Source organism: Nannobrachium achirus, assembly GCF_963921795.1.
Source record: "Nannobrachium achirus genome assembly, chromosome: 1".
Classification (NCBI taxonomy): domain Eukaryota; kingdom Metazoa; phylum Chordata; class Actinopteri; order Myctophiformes; family Myctophidae; genus Nannobrachium; species Nannobrachium achirus.
In genome coordinates, this window is record NC_137810.1 from 14,353,041 (window position 1) to 14,372,245 (window position 19,205).

Consider the following 19,205-nt stretch of genomic DNA (forward strand, 5'->3'; position numbering starts at 1 on the left):
TATACCCCAAGGATAAGTTAAGTTATGTATAGGTATAGGTTAAGTATAACACTAAGTATAAATTGGCATCGTTCCAACCCTAACCCCAAAACCTATCCTATAAATGCCTAATCCTAACCAAACCTGAATCTTTTGCTAATATTTTTAACCATTGTTAGAACAACCTCCTCTTGTGAAGATTGAATTGGCCCTCACAATGTCCATTTCTCACATTCTAATATTCTTGTGGGGACAGTCGGCTCTCATAAGTATAGTATAAGTATGAGCGCAAACAGACACACACAGTACCATGCAGGTCTGTACATTTTCCCTTGTCTGTTGATTGTCTGTGACTGACTCTAACTGACGCGTGGCGTGTTTGCTACATTTCAAGAGGTAGAGGTAATCTACCTCAAGAGGTAGAGGTAGATTTGTCCACTGAGCTGCTAGATTTGTTCAGCGAGCGCTGAACGTTGCTGAGGACTGCAGCCTGCCATCGCAACAGCCCTGAGCCGGGGAGATACACACTACCAGCACAACCGAATTTCCCGTCACAAGTTATTGGGCACCTAAGAGTGTGGGAAATCCAGCGGTGAAATATTATTCTCTGTAAATCTCGGGCGGTGAATAACACAAGCCAAGCAATTTAAGCAAGAAGGTCATAGCAAAGTAAAGCAAGGGGGAACTGGCAGGGAAAAATGGGCTTTCCGAGAGAGTGAAATAGATGAGAGATGAAGGGAGATGAAAAGTTGACGGGCTACCCAGGCAGGTCTACAAAAAGTAATGAATATCCCTTGGTGTGGAGCGATTTTGAGAAACTGTCATTCTGAATGAAGTGAGATAAAAATTATATTTCACCCGGATAAAAAAAAACCAACCAATACAAAGGCAGAAAGGACATATGTCTGCCTGATGCTGCCCTTAATCCAAGACAACACCTGACAGCCTGCACCATCAAATGTCAAACCAACTGAAACATCAAAACAGTGTGATCACACTGCATGCGCGTTGGAGAAAATACAAAAATGGTATAGCATAAATACGAAGTAAACAGAAAAGCGTGATATAGGGAACAAGCAACTCTAGTCTTTTCAAATTCAAACTGGTTAAGGTAAAAGATATTTCATCATGTTGGTATGATTTTCAAGTCAACATTCAACAGTCAACTAATCGCTGAAGATTGTGCATAGAAATCGCTTGGAAATCTTTGGAATGTATGTATTGAGATGAGTACACGACTTGTCTTTCCCATTTGGAATTGGGGTTAAATGGTTTGTTATTATTTAAATGCAATAATAATAAAATCATATGACTCCAATAGCCTTTCCTTATGAAAGTTTGTCCATGCATTATGTGTGAGGATGCGTTGTACCTCAAATGCCACTGGGTTTGCAGTAAATCCATCATCCAAAACTTTCTTTTTATCAGCTTCCTGATTTTCATTACTAAGCAAACCAATCAAACATTATGCCTATCTATTAAATCCGATCCGTGAAACAAGAAAAAAACATTTTAACGTGATTAATTAAATTTATTTCTTAAACAGAATGGATTGAGCTGCAATGCCTTGTGTCGTGGTAAATAACGTGTCCTTCGCAAAATAATACAGCTGCGCTTCTCATTCCAAAGTCTTAATATTTTTTTCCCTTGAATAAATCATCCACATCTATTGAATCCCTTTCATTTTGCAACACAAGCCCCCCATTCAGCGCGGAAAGAAAAGAGTCTGAATTACTTCAAGCTGGAGCGTTACAGTACCTCGCATAGAGAGGAATTAAGGACCAGTTGCCAAAATTGTGGATCAACTATGCTCAGAATAAAAGCAGTATTCTTGTGTTACCTGGCTGGGGAATAGAGTCACAATGGACATCAAACAAGGACCATCACACAATTCATGGATTGATTTTTACTTGAGGGACCTTGGACTTTTCACAACAGACAATTTCCAGGACAGACGAGCATAAAGCGATGAATGGTTTGAATGCGCGTTGTATTACCCTCATGGCCTTTGTCAGGAGGAATACAAGGGCTGTTGAGTGTGCGTCTGTGGCTGACCTCAATCTTATATTTTATCATTGTATTGCTCGGAGGCAAAAAGCTTGCTGTGAGAACTGTTGTTGTGTATTGTTCAGTAGCTATTTTGTACGGTCCACAACTTTGGAAGTTTTCTATCGCATTTGTTTACTTACCACCTTCACTTGCCCTTGTGCATTGTACAGAATGTTCTACCACAGAATAATACTAAACAATGGTGGGGATGGAATAAGTAAGATCTGCGCTCCCTGTAGAGCCGGGCGAGGAGAAAATAAATAAACTAAAAAAAATGTGTTTTCCATCCTTTTCACCCCACAGGAATTGACAATTACGGTAGAATAAAGACGGCCTTGCAGCTGGAAATTACCATGCGTGTGCACCACACAATAAATCTTGAATATAAATATCAGTCCAAGTGAATATGCATTTCTGATGCGTGTGCTCCTCATTTCCTTTGTCAGCAGTGAGCAGCCAACACTACGCCTGCTAAGGTGCCCACCCTCTCACCTGAGTGACACTCTACTTGAGCTCTGCTCCAGTCTCTAGCCCCTCTAACAGCAAGATAAGACTCTTATCACCGCCAAGAGTGAAGATTTGGCCTCAATCCAGGGGAACCAACGGAGCAGGAAAACCACTGTCTAGACACTTAAGGTGAACTAAAAGCAAGAATGCTCTGTTTGACAGGAACTACTAAAGGGCTGTCGCTGAGGCACGGCACGCTGAGAGGGCTGTAGTTCAGACAATGTCATTGTGTGAGACCGCCCCACCAAATCCCCCCTCTTCCCTTTTCCTGCACTTTTTTTTTTCTTTTTTTACCAACACCCCCGAACACGGTGCAGGATTGCAGTACTTCCCGCCCTGACAAAGTTCGCAGTGGATTGTAATGCCATTAATTGCCAGAGTACTCAGAAGAGGGCTAAAACATTTGGCGTATCATAGCAGAAGGGATCCTGACACAATGAACAGGTGACATACTGTAGCAGTCAGGCTGTCACCTCGATTCATCTGCCTTTGGCACATTCTGTTGGTTACTGGGTAACTAAAGGACAGGTTGGAAATTGGAAAGTGTAAATGGCATTGTAGCAACAACAAGGCTAAGTTAAATTTGATATTGGTGCCCTCGTGAACTACACAGACTAGCAAGCTCCAGGACAGCTTTTCCACCAGGAACAAGACATATGAACAATGGTAACTTACTGAATGTGTGCCTGTTATACACACACACACACTCTCTTGATGCACCTGTGCATACACAATCACACACAAACAGGCAAACGACTACATACATGAGGACCTACACGCACGTCGCACACACATCACCTTACAGACACTACTGTTTATTATCTAAACAACACATCCCACAAACACAGGCTCCGACACTATATCTATAATTGTACATACAGTATACAGTACATTATATATGCACACCATACAGTACAGGTACAAACACAGACACACACACACACACACACACACACACACACACACACACACACACACACACACACACACACACACACACACACACACACACACACACACACACACACACACACACACACACATAGAGGTAGAACCTATGCTCATAGCACATTGTGCAATTGTTATTGTATTTTATTATATTTGAGTACTTTTTGCCGCCATAATTCTATTATGTTTTTTCTTATGAATTTTGGTGCAATGCCAAGGAGTTGAAACCCCAAAATGTTACTTTCTACTTGTAATTGTATAATGATCATCTAACAATTAAGAATTGTCTCGTAAATCTTGACTTGGCTGCCCACTGTTACTTTGTCGTTACTTGTTATACAAAGTTGTGTGTTTGAATATTTGGCCAGTACAGAGTAGCTAATGTATAGCATAAAGCAGGGGTCTTCAACGTTTTCAGGCCGGGGACCCCCAAACTGATGGGGAGATGGAGCAGGGACCCCCTACCACCTCGTAGGGTGGGGGGGTCGGGGCTGAGACATATTTTTTTATTTTAAACAAGTACAAGTTACAGCGAGCAGGGTGGGCCGTACCACTACCATTTCTAAACATACTACTTATTAACTGAGAACAAATTTCAATAATATCAACAATCTGTCAATTACATAGTAATAATCATGTATTCAAGCTATTCAAAATGAATAGAATCCAAATTATTGCTTTTTTTTAAAGCAATAATTTCGCGGACCCCCTGCAGTACCTCCGCGGACCCCCTAGGGGTCGCGGACCCCTGTTGAAGACCCCTGGCATAAAGAGCATGGACAGTCAGCGATGTGGCGGCTTGTGGCGGCCCCCTGATTAATCTGTGCAGGCTAGCAACCACTGTGCTACCAACGCCAACCATAATGCCTCATTTACGCACCGCTGTACGACAGAGTATAAACGGTGCTTGAGGAGGGTACACAACATGTCATCAGATAGAGACATGACAGAGAACAGTGCGGTGAAACAAGGCAGAGCAATCACAGATAATGATGGCTGCAGGAGGGAACATGTGCAGACATGCAGTTATCCTTTACCCATCTGTAGGTACTTAAAAACACACCATCTAGCTTGTAGCTCACACACTTTGGTTTCACCCATTTACTGTAGGTCTAAAATTATTGAATGCTTTAACCAGTGAAAAATAGCAGATATACAAGCTCACAGCGCGGCACCGAGTGCCGCGCTGCGAGCTTGTAGATCTGCACATTTTTTGAAAAGTCGTGAAAATGTGTGCAAATCTTTGGATATATGTATATTCAAAGCGAACGTTTGTAACTCAAATTTTGCTTCTGGGTGGTCCCTGGAACTCAATATTTTGAGATGGGCGTCCGTGGCCAAATACATATCATTTTGGGGGTCCTTCACATGAAAAGGTTTGAGAACCACTAACATAGTAGTCTCTCAAGAACAGACTAACTGAGCTCCAGTTAAGTGAAAAGGACCTTTTCTTTGACGATGGCTGGCCAGATTGCTGACATAGAAACACAGGTTTTTCAAAAAGTCTTAGAAGGATTCAAAGGACACTTATAGAATCAGGTCAAAATTCAAATTTTCATGATTTTTCAAAAATAGCAGATCTACAAGCTCGCAGCGTGGCACTCGTTGCCACGGTGTGAGCTTGTATATCTGCTATTTTTCAATAGTTAAAGCATAAAATAATGATACACAATACAGTGTACCCGTTCTAAATGGGTTTTAATGTAGCTGAAGAACTTTTAATTTGACCTGGGGAACACTTTTTGACCATTCCTAAAGGTGGGGCCACAGATAAGGGACAACTTCAGCTATATACTAGGGCTAGGCCATATCTCTAGACAACAATCTGTTTGTTTTTCTTTCTTTTTTCCCCATATAATTATCAAGTCAATCAGTCAGAAACGACTTAAAAGTCATACTACTCAACACCTCTGTTGTGTCTATAGTCTGTTACTTAGTTGTTATGGAACTACGACTCCCAGAATTCAGTTACTTGACCAAACCATGGAAGTATTGCTTCAAAACAATAAACGAATGCTGTGGGGTCCTAGTGCCAAAGATATTTTGGAAAGCAACAACAACGTTGTACTGCATTAACTTAAAATACACAAATACATAATATTGTTCATTTTGGTGCGAGCGTCTGGGGCAGACTAAAAATGGCGTTTGGAGAAGTTATCAAAAACCTATTTATGTCGAATGTTTATTGTGACAAATATAAAGCCGAAAGACTATATAAAAAAATAACTTGTTTAAAGGGGCACGGTGGCGCAGTCGGTGGCGCAGTCGATAGCGCTGTCGCCTCACAGCTAGAAGATTCTGGGTTCGATTCCCGCTGGGGACGCTGTGGGCGCTGGGGGGCGTGTTCTCTCCTCTGCGTCATCAGTGCCTAGGTGGTACTGGTGCCTAGGTGGGGTTGGTGAAAGGGCCTTTCAGTGTGGAATTTGCATGTTCTCCCCGTGTCTCTTAGGGTAGGTACCCTCACAAAAAACATTCAGTAATCCTGATCTCTATACTGCCAGCCTGATGGAGGGGAAAGGAAACGCCCTACGTCCATCCGGGGAAACACCCCTCTGTCAGGTGAAAAGAAGCGGCGTGGACTCCTCGTGCATAGAAGTAAGCATGAGGTCAGTTCGTTGCTCTCCCCAGGTTGGCATATGGAGTGTAGCGCCCAGGATCACACTTAGCAATTGGCACTGGGTGAAAAATGGTTCACAAAATCTTGGGATAAAAAGAATAATAATAATAACTTTTGTTTAATTGTAAAGGTTGAACAGCATGACTTAAGAATAAGAAGTTCTGAAAAGACAGCTGTACAGGTAGCAGAATGGAATTATATGTGGTCATATATTTGTGGGGGGAACAATATTAATACACAGTAAGTTTGTGTACGTAAAAAAAAAGAATAATATATATATATATATTTTTTTTTTTTTAGAAAATCTTCATCTATAATAATTATATATGACCAAAATAGGGATGAAAAGGTTGAAAGGCATTAGTAGGCTATCACAGATTTAGAGCACTGTTAAAAATAAAGAGAGGTTGTGGATACATACAGTATGTCTCGTCAGGCTCTGGGTTATGCTAGTTTGTTGATTCCAGAACGCTGTGAAATGTGGTCTGTGAAAAGAGTAGCTCTCCAACAACCCCAAACCAAGGACACGTACATCACGAGGCAAGTTGGACGGACTTAAAAACCTAGCATAATTTTTTACATTTCTTTTTTCAAATGTTTAACCCATTTAGGCCTGAACACATGATTATGACGCAATATTTTATGCTTTAAATATAAAAAAATAGCAGATATACAAGCTCACAGCGCGGCACCGAGTGCCGCGCTGCGAGCTTGTAGATCTGCTATTTTTGAAAAATCGTGAAAATCTGAATTTTGACCCGATTTCTATAAGTGTCTTTTGAATCCTTCTAAGGTTTTTTGAAAAACCTATGTTTCTATATGTCAGCAATCTGGCTGGCCATCGTCAAAGAAAAGGTCCTTTTCCCTTCAACTGGAGCTCAGTTAGTCTGTTCCTGAGAGACTACTATGTCAGTGGTGCTCAAACCTTTTCATGTCAAGGACCCCCAAAATGATATTTATTTGGCCACGGACCCCCATTTCAACATATCTAGTTCCAGGGACCCCCCAGAAGCAAAGTTTGAGTTACAAACGTTCGCTTTGAAAATGCATATATTCAAAGATTTGCACACATTTTCACGACTTTTTCCAAAAATAGCAGATCTACAAGCTCGCAGCGCGGCACTCGGTGCCGCGCTGTGAGCTTGTATATCTGCTATTTTTCACTGGTTAAAGCATTCAATAACTCTAGGCCTGAATGGGTTTAATTTTAGCGACATATTCAAATAACCAAGACCCTTTTCTGGGGCTCTGTCAGGGAACATTGTACCCTCCATTCCTCCACCATGACTCACTTCTGAATATTCTGTATGATTGAGCTATGCCAGTCTCCGTCGCGGGGGATTCCAGCTGTCTGCCTCACTGCCATTCACTGGCTGGGCTCGGCCAGAAAAAATTATAAAATAAAATAAAATCCAAATTGACCTAGAGGGAGACTCACAAATGGCTCTGTCTTGGCAAACAGGATATGAAAATTAGGGATTCAAGCAAGTGTATATATATTTATGCAATTCCTGTTGTTTGTTTTTCTGTGTCAAAATCAGGCGGCTGAAAATGTGGGGGCAAATATAAAGATATTTTGTACAAGATACAGGCCATCATGCTTATAACTAATGCATGAGGTTATTATACAACCGATGTGCTATAAAGTTGCTGAAGTGTAAATGTGGACCATATACAGTATATAAAAAAAATACTAAAATGTCTGGATATTATGCTTACAATTTGAATAGGATATTCTGTGTTGAGTAGGAAATTAAAACAGCTGACATTCATGTGCACCGGAAGAAAAATGTACAGGATCTACAGGATTAATTATATTGCAAAATGCACAGCCCATCTATAATGTACCTGCCAGTGTCACTGCCAGTTCCATCCATAACATTTACCTTTCATTTTTCTAATTCATTTTGCTTTTCATAAAATATAGTACATTCGTCCAATATTTACTACGAAGTAACTAAACATATGGAGTCTTATAGAAAACTATGTACACATACTAATGCAGCTAAAAGTTCTTGGTCTTAAACATATTGACAATGCAATGTTATGGATTGGTAAGAGAAGAACATGATATGACAATTAGAAATGTTATTTATATATTAATTTGATTCATTTGTTGGTGAATAAATAATTTGCATCGTCTCATCCTATCTAGTACTTCAAAGACATATGAGAGACCATGTTTAAAAACGGCACTCTCTTTGTCCCAGGGCTATGACTAGAGGTGCTGTAGAGAGGGGCTGGGCTTTTTCCCCTGGATAAAAACTGAATATCATATTCAAGTCTATTAGCACCATCTAGTGGACATAGTAATTCTATCAATATTTAGTCTTATATGGATATGATGTACAATGTACAAAGGTCATGTGTAAAGGTTTGTTTTAATGTCTGCTATGAACTCACAATATTGACAATATTGCAGTGATATTAGAAATACATTTTAAACATATAGCAGCACTGAGAGAGCTTAAATAAAATGATTGCCTGAAGGATTATTATAAAATTCACTCAATCACTCAAATTTACAAGTGTATTATTTCCTTTTCAGTTTGATCAAATTAACTTTGTTGTGGTGATTTGGAGGCATAAATTAAAGTGATCATCACCAAGCAGAAGGGAGCTGCCAGCAGTTCTCTCTTTCCCAAATCAACCAATTATTTTCTCAAATCCAAGTCCCTGTCTTGACTTCACTTGTCACTTAGGCCTTCAGTATACTACTTCTATGGTGATTAAAAATTGTTATTCAGGCATATGAATGGCAGATAAAATATGACACCTTTCTAGCTACTGTGTGGTCTCAGAATGTGTTGGTGAGGCCACAGAACTTTAGAGGTTGCACCTTTGTCAGGGTGTAGACAAAGCTGTAAAAATAGTCTAGCTAAATCTTTGTCATGTACATGCTTCAGGTGGCTTGTTAATTTGATTTGAGACGGCTGTGAGGCAGGCTACAATCTATTTTATCATACACAACAAACATTTGGTCAGAAATCTATGACATTATCATGGTTAGTACAACAGCATACAAAAAACCATGACTAGAAGGAGGACATATTTAATGGAAAAGAGGTAGGGAAGATAAAGAGAATGGGAGAAAGAAGGGTGAGGTGGAGATAAGGGGCCAACTTCGACTGTTTTTAGTTACAAGATGCCAATGTAGATGGCAGCAGAGGCAGGTAATAAGGTGGCAAATGCCCAGAGACACAAACCCAGCCGTCAAATGTTCCTTTCATTTAAAAAAAAAGAATCTAAACCATATTAGCTCCCAGGCACCCTCTATGGGCACAAGGGATACCTGAGGCCACCTGAATTCCACTCCAAAGAGTTAGCCAAGACAATTTCCCTCAAATCACCTCTCTATCTTAATCTGACAGCCAGACTCGATTAGAAGGCGTGGAAATTGCTTTTCTCCCCACCAGCAGTCGTTGGGAAATTATCTTAATTGTGTCATGATTATGCCTCAAAGCTCTGGTGGGTGGTTGACGTGGCTCCTTTTCACACACACAGAGGAACGTTTCATGAGTCTTGAGAGTGCACCTCTGTCAAGTTTCTGAATAAGTCAAAAAAAAAAAAAAGACTTGCCTGGCTTAACAAGTCATTCAATCACCTGGTTGCGCACACACGCCTATGCAGTATGGAAAGCACCTAAAAAGTGAAAATATTTAATTTCATATTGATCTAACATTTGCCTTTAGGTTTATTTTATTTTCTTTTGGGGGGGGGCTCTGCCTTTATTTATAGTTGGTAGACAGGAAACGGGGAGAGAGACAGGGAGTGACATGCAGCAAAGGTTAATGGGATCAGGATTCGAACCCGTGACACACTGTCAGGCACAGCCTGTGTGGTATGCGCCTGGACTGCAAGGCCAGTGGGCGCCCCGCCTTTAGGAATATTGATTAGTCTTCAAAACTAGCTAAAAGTCTTTACTCTTTAATATGCAAGTTGCTTTTCAGGACTCTGAATATATATACGCATGCACGTGCGTGCGCGTACACACACACACACACACACACACACACACACACACACACACACACACACACACACACACACACACACACACACACACACACACACACACACACACACACACACACACACACACACACACACACACACACACACACACACACACAATTAAAAAAAAAGTAAGCATTACTCATTCCTTCTTGCCTACGTTGTTACCACAGCAACCATTGTCGAGGCCCCCCGGTGATGTCTGAATACACAAGTCCCATCTGATCACTTTAAGGTAACAGTCAGTGTCAGTAGTAAAGACAGTCAGGACTAAAGATTAGATTTGACAAACAAATCCGATTTTCCTGCAGTCTGAACAAAGCCTTATAGCAGGTCCCATTGTAATGGAACATTTATCAATGTGTGCTACAAAAAGAAACCGCAGGTGTTCATTCTGTCGCACACTACCCTGAGCCCTGACCATTGCACACAGCTGGTCTGGTAACTTTGTTCTTACCGAAATGACTGGGAGTGCTAATATGTGTCTTGATTGATAATTGTAGTATACCGAGATAAATAAATACAAATAGTCTCATGCCTAGTTCCAATCTGCGATTTGTGCAACATCAAAGTAGCCTGTCACACTTGTGCTTAGTTTACTGAAGAAACAATCACGATATGTATAATTATGATATTTTGGGTTAACATTCTAATGGTCCTGCTGTACTACGTTTAAGTGACTTCATAAAATGCAGATTTACAACTGCCAAAAAATTATTACAACTGAAAGATTTGATTGTTTTGATTTTGTTCCTTGGGTACTGGGGACTTGTTTCCACAGAGAGTTATATTTTAAACTTAATTAAAAATATCCATGAAATTAAAATATTATAGCTCACTCAAGCTACCCCTTAAATAACTTTAAAGGGATAAACAACCCAAGCTTATTTCTGCCTCAAAAGATAAATTATTGTCATGGGTCGTGGGGAAATTAGAATTCAATAGCATACTTATTATTACAAATCTAGTTGAGGTCTAGGCGCATCTAGTTTTTTATTTGTCAAATGTTTTTAAGTATAATAAACACAGTTGTGTATAAAGCAACAATTGCATTTCAATTCAACCTGAACTCTGCATTGTCGTCTAATTTTTCTTTAATTAATAACAATCACAATGAATCTGTTCACCCTTGCCGTGTTGCCAACACTGTAATGTAGGGTTCATGGACTCACATGTGCCTCCCTGTGGCAGATAAGCCACATTACATGCTGTAACACCTCTAAAAAAGGTGGTACCACATTTCACTCAATTCACTCAATGGCACTACAGTGGTGCCACTGAGGCAGCCAACTGGTGACACTGCCAATCTCAAGTGCTAACCACTGTACGTTTAACCTCTGCTTTTATGAAATCTACTATACCATTAGGGTTTCGTGGAAGATGCCTCTGAACATGAAGATATTAGATAACTTTACAGACTGTGCAGAAAATTGGGAGTCTGCAGTTCTGACTACAATGGGGAGTTTGTTCCACAGTTTGGGAGCAGGAAGGAGAAGAGCCTGGGACGCGACCGAGTATTTCCCGGTGAACCTAAGCGCAAAGGTGGGGGCCGATGGGCAAGGAGGGTTGCGAGCTTATGAGAAACAACTAAAATAAGACCTTAAAACCTGGCGAAAACATTTGCGTGCATTAGCGCAAGATGACGATAAAGGAAACCGTTAAATGGAGAACATTAAATTAACTTCTGAAAAGCCCCTACACCGATATATATATAGCCTATCTATTGCCTACACGGCCTTAAAACATGGCAAAAACAGTTGCGTGCATTAGCACAAGATTAGATGAGGATAAAGGAAATCATTAAATGGAAAACATTAAATTAATTTCTGAAAAGGCTTCTAAGCCTACACTATAGCCTACTAAAAACTAGTGAACCGCGATCTTGCCACACATGAATAATTGTGGTTGTAAACAATAACAGACAATATAAATCCTTAGTCTAGTTGTGGGAAGAAAAGGATATCATCGGCCGAAATAACTTTAAAATCAAATCGGCAAGAGTGCCTCTCATTCTCAACACATAAAGGCTAAGCTCCATCATCAGCAGCAGTAGTCAGTGGTGTGTGTTCCCCACACTCCCAACCGTTGTGCTTAGGTTCACGGGGAAATACTCGGTCACGCCTGGGACGTGTGGAGCATTGTCCCGGATGTTTTAAGGAAGGTTCAGAGTTAGCTGATTTGAGTGAGGCGGGAGGAGTAGTTGGGTTGGATCAGGCCAACATCAGTACCAGTGTTTTGTACCTAGTATAAAACACTGGTACCGGGAGCCGATAGATAGAGGGAGCGACAAAGGTGGGAGATCAGAACATTCTGTCTGGATGAAGACCAGGTATTTTGAAGTCGCTTAAGGAGGAAGTTACAGTAAGTTAGGTTTTCAGATGAGGAGGCCTGGATGAGGAGCTGCCTGGGTAGACTCCTGGGTGACTCTAATCTATCTATAAATGCGAGAAGTCTCTGCGTGTGTGTCTGTCTGTCTGTCTGTGTGTCTGTGTGTCTGTAATCCGCGTATCTCGAGAACCGTTCGTCCCACCGGCTTCAGATTCGGCACGCGCGTTCCCCGCCGCGGCACGGAGTGCAGTGCCGGGTCTCGACCCGACCCGAAGCGCGGTTTTCCCGAACCGGCGCGAAACGTTCGGAATCTCCTTATGCGGGGTTGATTGTTGACATCAGGCTGTTCCGGAGGAAATCGGCGAAAGCTCTGACTCATTGTGACATCACTTCATAAAAGGCTCTGACATCACGTACGCCACATGAGTCAACAAAAAATCTCTGTGAGTGTGTATGTATGTATGTAATCCGCGTATCTCGAGAACCGTTCGTCCCACGGGCACGCGCGTTCTCCATATATGGGCATAAAATGAATGCCCCCATATATGGGCATAAAATGGATTGCAGACAGACAGATACAGATATCTCCATATATGGACATAAATGGACAGAGGCAAACAGATGGTCAAAGATCTCCATATATGGGCATAAAATGGACGCAGACAGACAGATATCTCCATATATGGGCATAAATGGACACAGGCAAACAGATGTTCAAAACGGGTCCTATGACAACAGGTATAATGAGGTTTGCATTAAAGGGGGAACCGGCACTGTGTCTGCAACACAGTTGGAGGCACAGACAGATACTCCATATATGGGCATAAAATGGACGCAGATAGACAGATATCTCCATATATGGGCATAAAATGGACCCAGAACTATAACTGCAGTGATCTCCATATATGGACATAAAATGGACGCCGACAGACAGACAGACAGATACAGATATCTCCATATATGGGCATAAATGGACACAGGCAGACAGATGGTCAAAACGGGTCCTATGAAAACAGGTATAATGGGGTTTGCATTAAAGGGCGGGGCATTCATTCCCTATTTACATTGTTCCGAGTTGGCCAGGTCGCCGACTAGACGCTGGGCCTTCAAATTAGGGGTGTAACGATATAGTAACTGTATCGAAATGAAAACAGCTAAAATCGAATCATATCGTTTTATTTTGTATCGTATCGAATCGGCAGTGCAAAGAATCGATTGTAACGATACTACCTACTTGTGCATTGTATTCAGCATTTTTAAGAAGAAAAAATGATAAGGATGGGTTTAATTACTTTTCCTTAATTTCCATATAGCTACACTGGTCTATCGATAAATGTGTGTAATCTCTGGGTTCATGGCAAGGTGCAGGTTTGTCCATATACAATGTACAATGTATTTGGCAGATAATCACTGTGTTTACTTATTTATATTCATAATAATACGTGTTTCCCTTAAGAACCTGCACTATCCACACCTTTCACACAGATTACATTTCTTTGCTAAATAGTTACTATATCGATTTTAAATCATTGAATCGAATCGTATTGTATCGCCATGAATGAACCAATATCGTCCATGTATCGTATCGTCAACCATGTATCGTGATATGTATCGAATCGCTATTGAAATGTATCGTTACACCCCTACTTCAAATGTTATAAAGTGTAAACCTACAGGGGTGACCGCTGCAATGAGTGCCTTGAAATGAGATCTGACTGTCCAGGACAACACCCAGGGGGGAAATCTCGTTCTTTCAAACGACCGTCATTTCGACAGGAGCGTCGGGTGGGTTAGGGACTCACCCCACGGAGGTTAGGGTAAGGGTTTGGGTTGGGTGTCGAAAAGATGACACTTAGTAACAGCGAAGCGCTCCCCACCCAGGCTCTTGGCAGTTGGAACAACAGAAGCCACCAGGTTTGTCTATGAAAATAGTAAGATGGACTTACCTTGGAATATCTCAGTCCCACTCTCATCTGCGTTCAGCTTGACCTGTTGGGAAGACATCCACTGTGAGATGTCAGCCAGGCACGCAGCGATGCGCTGGCTCTTCAACCTGAGTGGCAGAGGCCAGGGAAAAGGAAAAGGAAAGGAGAAAAACAGTTGAGTGTCATCTTTATAACTACGCCTCCTGAAAGTGGCAAACGGAAGCTGTTATCTGTCAATCTCTCAGGGGTGGCAATTGTTAATAGGCCAGTTTTTCCTTAGACCAAGGGTTTTCAAAATGTAGACCTAATGGACCCCAAAATGGACATTTGGCCTTGGAACCCCTATCAAATGAGTCTGTCCTACTGACAGTATATAGGTACATGATATGAAGACATATTTCGGCTTTAATTAAATTGTAAATTATAATAATAATCACTAATATTATGATTGTTGTCGTTATCGTTTTATAATTTCAAGAGATCAGAATCCAAATCAGCTTGTCACATCACAGGTTTACAGGTGTAAAGAAGTAGAGGCAGCGTGAAAACAGAAGGGAAAGAGATAGAAACAGGTTAAACTAGAAGCAGTGCTCTTCCGAGCACAGGTCTCCACCAGGCCGTGCGTCCTGGTGGTGCTACTGTAAAATAGGCCAATGTAAAAAGGGTGGCATATGTTCTTCACCTTAGATCTTTCATGGCAATCGGACGCTGCATGCATGATTTCAAGCATTGTGTTCCAAAAATGTGTTTTGCTAAAGTCTACCTGCTGGTGGCGCTATAACAGGACAATGTTAAAAAGGTAGCATTTGTTCCTTGACCTAGTGGGAATATGTGTGGCAAATGTCACGGTAATCGCAAGCTGCGTTGATGATTTGAGGCATTTTGTTCAAAAACGGAGCAATCCTGCAAACTTTGGAAGCTAATATTAGCCAATCAGGATGGAATGTGAAATATCAGACGGATCGGACTTGATCACATGACTATAGAGATACTGTGTACCGATTTGCATGATTTTTGGATAAAATCTCAAGGAGTAATATCCAAAAATGTGTTTTACATAAGTCGGCCCAAAGGTGGCGCTATAAAAGGCTGATGTGAAAAATGCAGGGCAAAGGTTTATCCTTAGCCTCTAGGGAGTGCGCTTACAAAGTTTGAAACTGATCGGTGGAGTTATAGGTAAAACCACAAATCGGGCTGTTATAGCGCCACCATGAGGCTGATTTAAAAAAAATTAAGTGGCATTTCTTCCTCGGCCTAGTGGGAACGTGTGTGCGCGATTTCATGATAATTGCACTTTGCGTTTGTGATTTGAGGCATTTTGTTCAAAACGGCTCAATCCCACAAACTTTGGAAGCCAATCTTAGCCAATCAGGATGGAATATGCAAAATCGGACAGATCCGTGTCGATCACATGACTGTCGAGATATTGCCTACCGATTTGTAGGATTTTTGGACAAAATCTGTAAGAGTAGTGCACAGAAATGTGTTTAGCAAACATCGGCCACTAGTTGGCGCTAGAAAAGGCCCATTTGAAAAATTTAGGGCAGAGGTTCTAGATTGGCATCCAGGGAATGTGTGTGCTCACTTTGGCAGCGACCGGGCCAACGGCGACTGAGATTTGGCGCTCACAAACTGCGAGGACGCACGCACGCACGCACGCACGGACGGACGGACGGACGCACGCACGCACGGACGGACGGACGGACACACGGACGGAGGGGAAAACATACTCTCCCTCAGCCTTCGGCTGGTGGAGACAATAAAACAAATAAAGATAAACCGGGTATGGTGTTAGATAGCATCATATGTGGTACAAGAGCATTTAGTCCAGTAAAAATAAAGCTGAGGTTGGAAAAAGTTGTGTTATTTAGTTTTTCAACTGATTCTGACAGGAAATTAGGTCTACTAGCCAGGATAAAAAATCTACCATAATCTGCTCACTGCAAATACCCACAGTGGCCAAATCAAGTTGGGCTCCCATCGACTTTCTATACAGGAGGAAAATACCCAGAAAAAAAATCTGCTTTAAGTAGGATGTGAGGGGTCTAACTAGAGGTTTGTCATGATGCTGAATCCATTGCAAGCATTTGTTTTGCACAAAAAACATTCATTGGCCCCAGAAAACGCCCACAAAACTGATGAAAAGTGATGACTCATCACTTTTCATCACTAAACCATCATTTTCTGGAGACATTTTTAGCCCAAGGAATGTTTTTTGTGCAAAACAAATGCTTGCTATCGATTCAGCATCATGACAAACCCCTAGTCAGACCCCTCACATCCTACTTAAAGCAGATTTTTTTTCTGGGTATTTTCCTCCTGTATAGAAAGTCGATGGGAGCCCAACTTGATTTGGCCACTGTGGGTATTTGCAGTGAGCAGATTATGGTAGATTTTTTATCCTGGCTAGTAGACCTAATTTCCTGTCAGAATCAGTTGAGAAACTAAATAACACAACTTTTTCCAACCTGAGTGGATTTTTTCCCTAGAATTACTAGACTAATTGTGCTGTTCTAATATCATCATGTAGGTGTGTAGGCCAGGCCTACTGTGTAGGCCTAGGCTAAGTTGTTCTTGAAACATTAGCATCAGGTTTGAGCACGCTATTTTAGAAACATTGTGCAGCAGGTCTAGACCCGTTGGGAAAAGAGTCTGGGTCGACTTTGAAAGAGGTCGACTTATCTGGCTACCCTCCCATGAGGCCGACTTAAAAACAAACAGATGCAGCAGGTAGGCTGTGTTCTTAACTTTTTTGGTGCTTAAAACCACTCCAGAACCCGAAACGTCCCACAACCATGAGATTTGTGGACAGAGCTACACCCTGCACAGTAGGCTAATTAATCATCAACAGATGGGTTGACATTGACAAGACAATTCAATTCACCCTCCGTTACACCTACTACAGGATCTAAAAAGGCAACTATCATAAATGAAAAATAAACAATTTGCTATTCGCCTATTCTATCGTGTCATCGACTGTAACACATACGTTGGTGGTGACTATTATTAGCCTATATTGTTATTCGTTACGCCAGATTTGTTTTATGCGAGTTAGCTTCAGGCCAAGGAATGTGTTATGTGCACTTTGTGTCAAAATGCATTACAACATTTTGGTGTTTTTCACACCGACAATAAATATGGTCACAAAATTCTAGGCTACGTTAATGCCAGTAATATCCTACCTGCCGATGTCTAGTTGTCAAAATCGTGATTCTACTAAGCCGAATGAAGTTGTTGTACTCTTCTTAAAAAACAAACAAAGAAGTCTTAAGCCACAGCTTTGCGTTCTAAAACGGTCAGTCAGTCACAGCCTTTCAACACAGTGGTAGAATCCATCCATACAGAATGATCTCTCTTTTCCTGATATGTGTGGGGATGTCTTCAGAAGAATCAACCCGGAGGAGCGAGGCCACGACGCGCGACCCTCCACGCACCTGGCACAGGCCGCGATGACGTCACGCCGCGTGGCGCGTTGCTAAGATACAAGTATTTGTAAACAAATGCGCGCTCTGGTCTCAGCCAATCACAATTCGAGTTGGATCAAACAGTGACGTGGCGATCGAATGGACCGATATAAAAAGGCTGCTGATGGCACTGTTCATTACTGTTAAAGAAAAAGAAAACTCAATAAATATATTATTACCTAGTTTGAAGTGAATGCAAACTTGATTTATCTGGCTTCCTTTGAGCCATCCTGTTTTGCATAATATGAACCAAGGACACAGTTCCAGAACCGAGATGGACCATGAGGTGACCACTGCAGCGGCCTTTGTGTCATCACTTGTGAAAGGTCTTAATGAACATCAGCTCCAGGCCTTCCAGGAGAGTCTCCAGGACTCAATGAGTGCCCACTACAAGCACCACTGGTACCCTGACAGACCCTTGAAGGGCAATGCCTACCGGTGCATACGCATCAACCAGAGGGTCACTATGGACCCTCTCTTCGCCCAGCCTGCCAAACAATGTGGACTTACCCTTAAACAGCTGTTCAGTCTGTTGCCTCTGGAGCTGACGCTGTGGGTGGACCCATTCGAAGTCTGCTATCGCATTGGCGAGGACGGCTCCTCCTGCACCCTGTACAAGGCCAAGGCCACGTCTAGCCTTGCAGCTTCGCCAGTCACCCTTAGCCTGGTAAAGCCTACCCCTAGCCGGGCGGAAACCAAGGCGGAGGAGAGCAGGAGCAGAAGAAGCATCAACGACAAGAAGGTCAAGGAGGACGTCCTCGCCTCGGGGAAATATGCCGGAGCCAAGTTCTGCCAGGCTCCACCGTGGAGCGACGTGCCCAAACCGTTGACCTGGCCCAACAACTGGGCCAGGTCACCGGTAAACTGCCAGCCCTTGCCACCAGTTTACCAGGCCTTGCCAGCATCTTACCATGTATTAAGACCCAGCCGGCCTTGCTTCCAGATTACCATGTATAGACCCAGGCCTTGGCACCAGATGCCCATGGACTACAGACCCAGGCCTTGCCACCAGATGCCCATGGACTACAGACCCAGGCCTTGCCACCAGATGCCCATGGACTACAGACCCAGCAGGCCATGCTACCAGATTCCAATGTACTGCAGATCCTGCTAGAGTTGGACAGTACACATGGACAACACCTTCACTTAATGTGGCCTGCGGGTCAGTATCAGAGTAATAATGTATTATTGATTTCAGCTGTTCCAATTGTATTAAATTGTATTTTATGTATATAAATATATATATAATATAATAATATATTTGTATTTAAGTTCATGAAGTATTACTAAATGCATTTGAAATGAAATAAAAATGTTACACTGAATAATAGTTAATATCTCTTTATTATTTCATTTGTGACTATTATGGAGTTT

The 19,205-nt window shown here is 41.9% G+C and overlaps 1 long non-coding RNA gene across 1 annotated transcript in view; it reads right to left on the bottom strand.

The window, feature by feature from the left end:
• LOC308291844 overlaps positions 1-17,656 on the bottom strand; it is a 174,381-nt gene extending 156,725 nt beyond the window's left edge. Inside the window, exons 1-2 of the long non-coding RNA XR_013962361.1 lie at positions 17,550-17,656; positions 14,389-14,495 (exon numbers count right to left, since the gene is read on the bottom strand). This is a non-coding gene — a long non-coding RNA (uncharacterized lncRNA). The remainder of the gene's footprint in view (positions 1-14,388; positions 14,496-17,549) is intronic.
• Between the last annotated feature and the right edge of the window lie 1,549 nt (positions 17,657-19,205).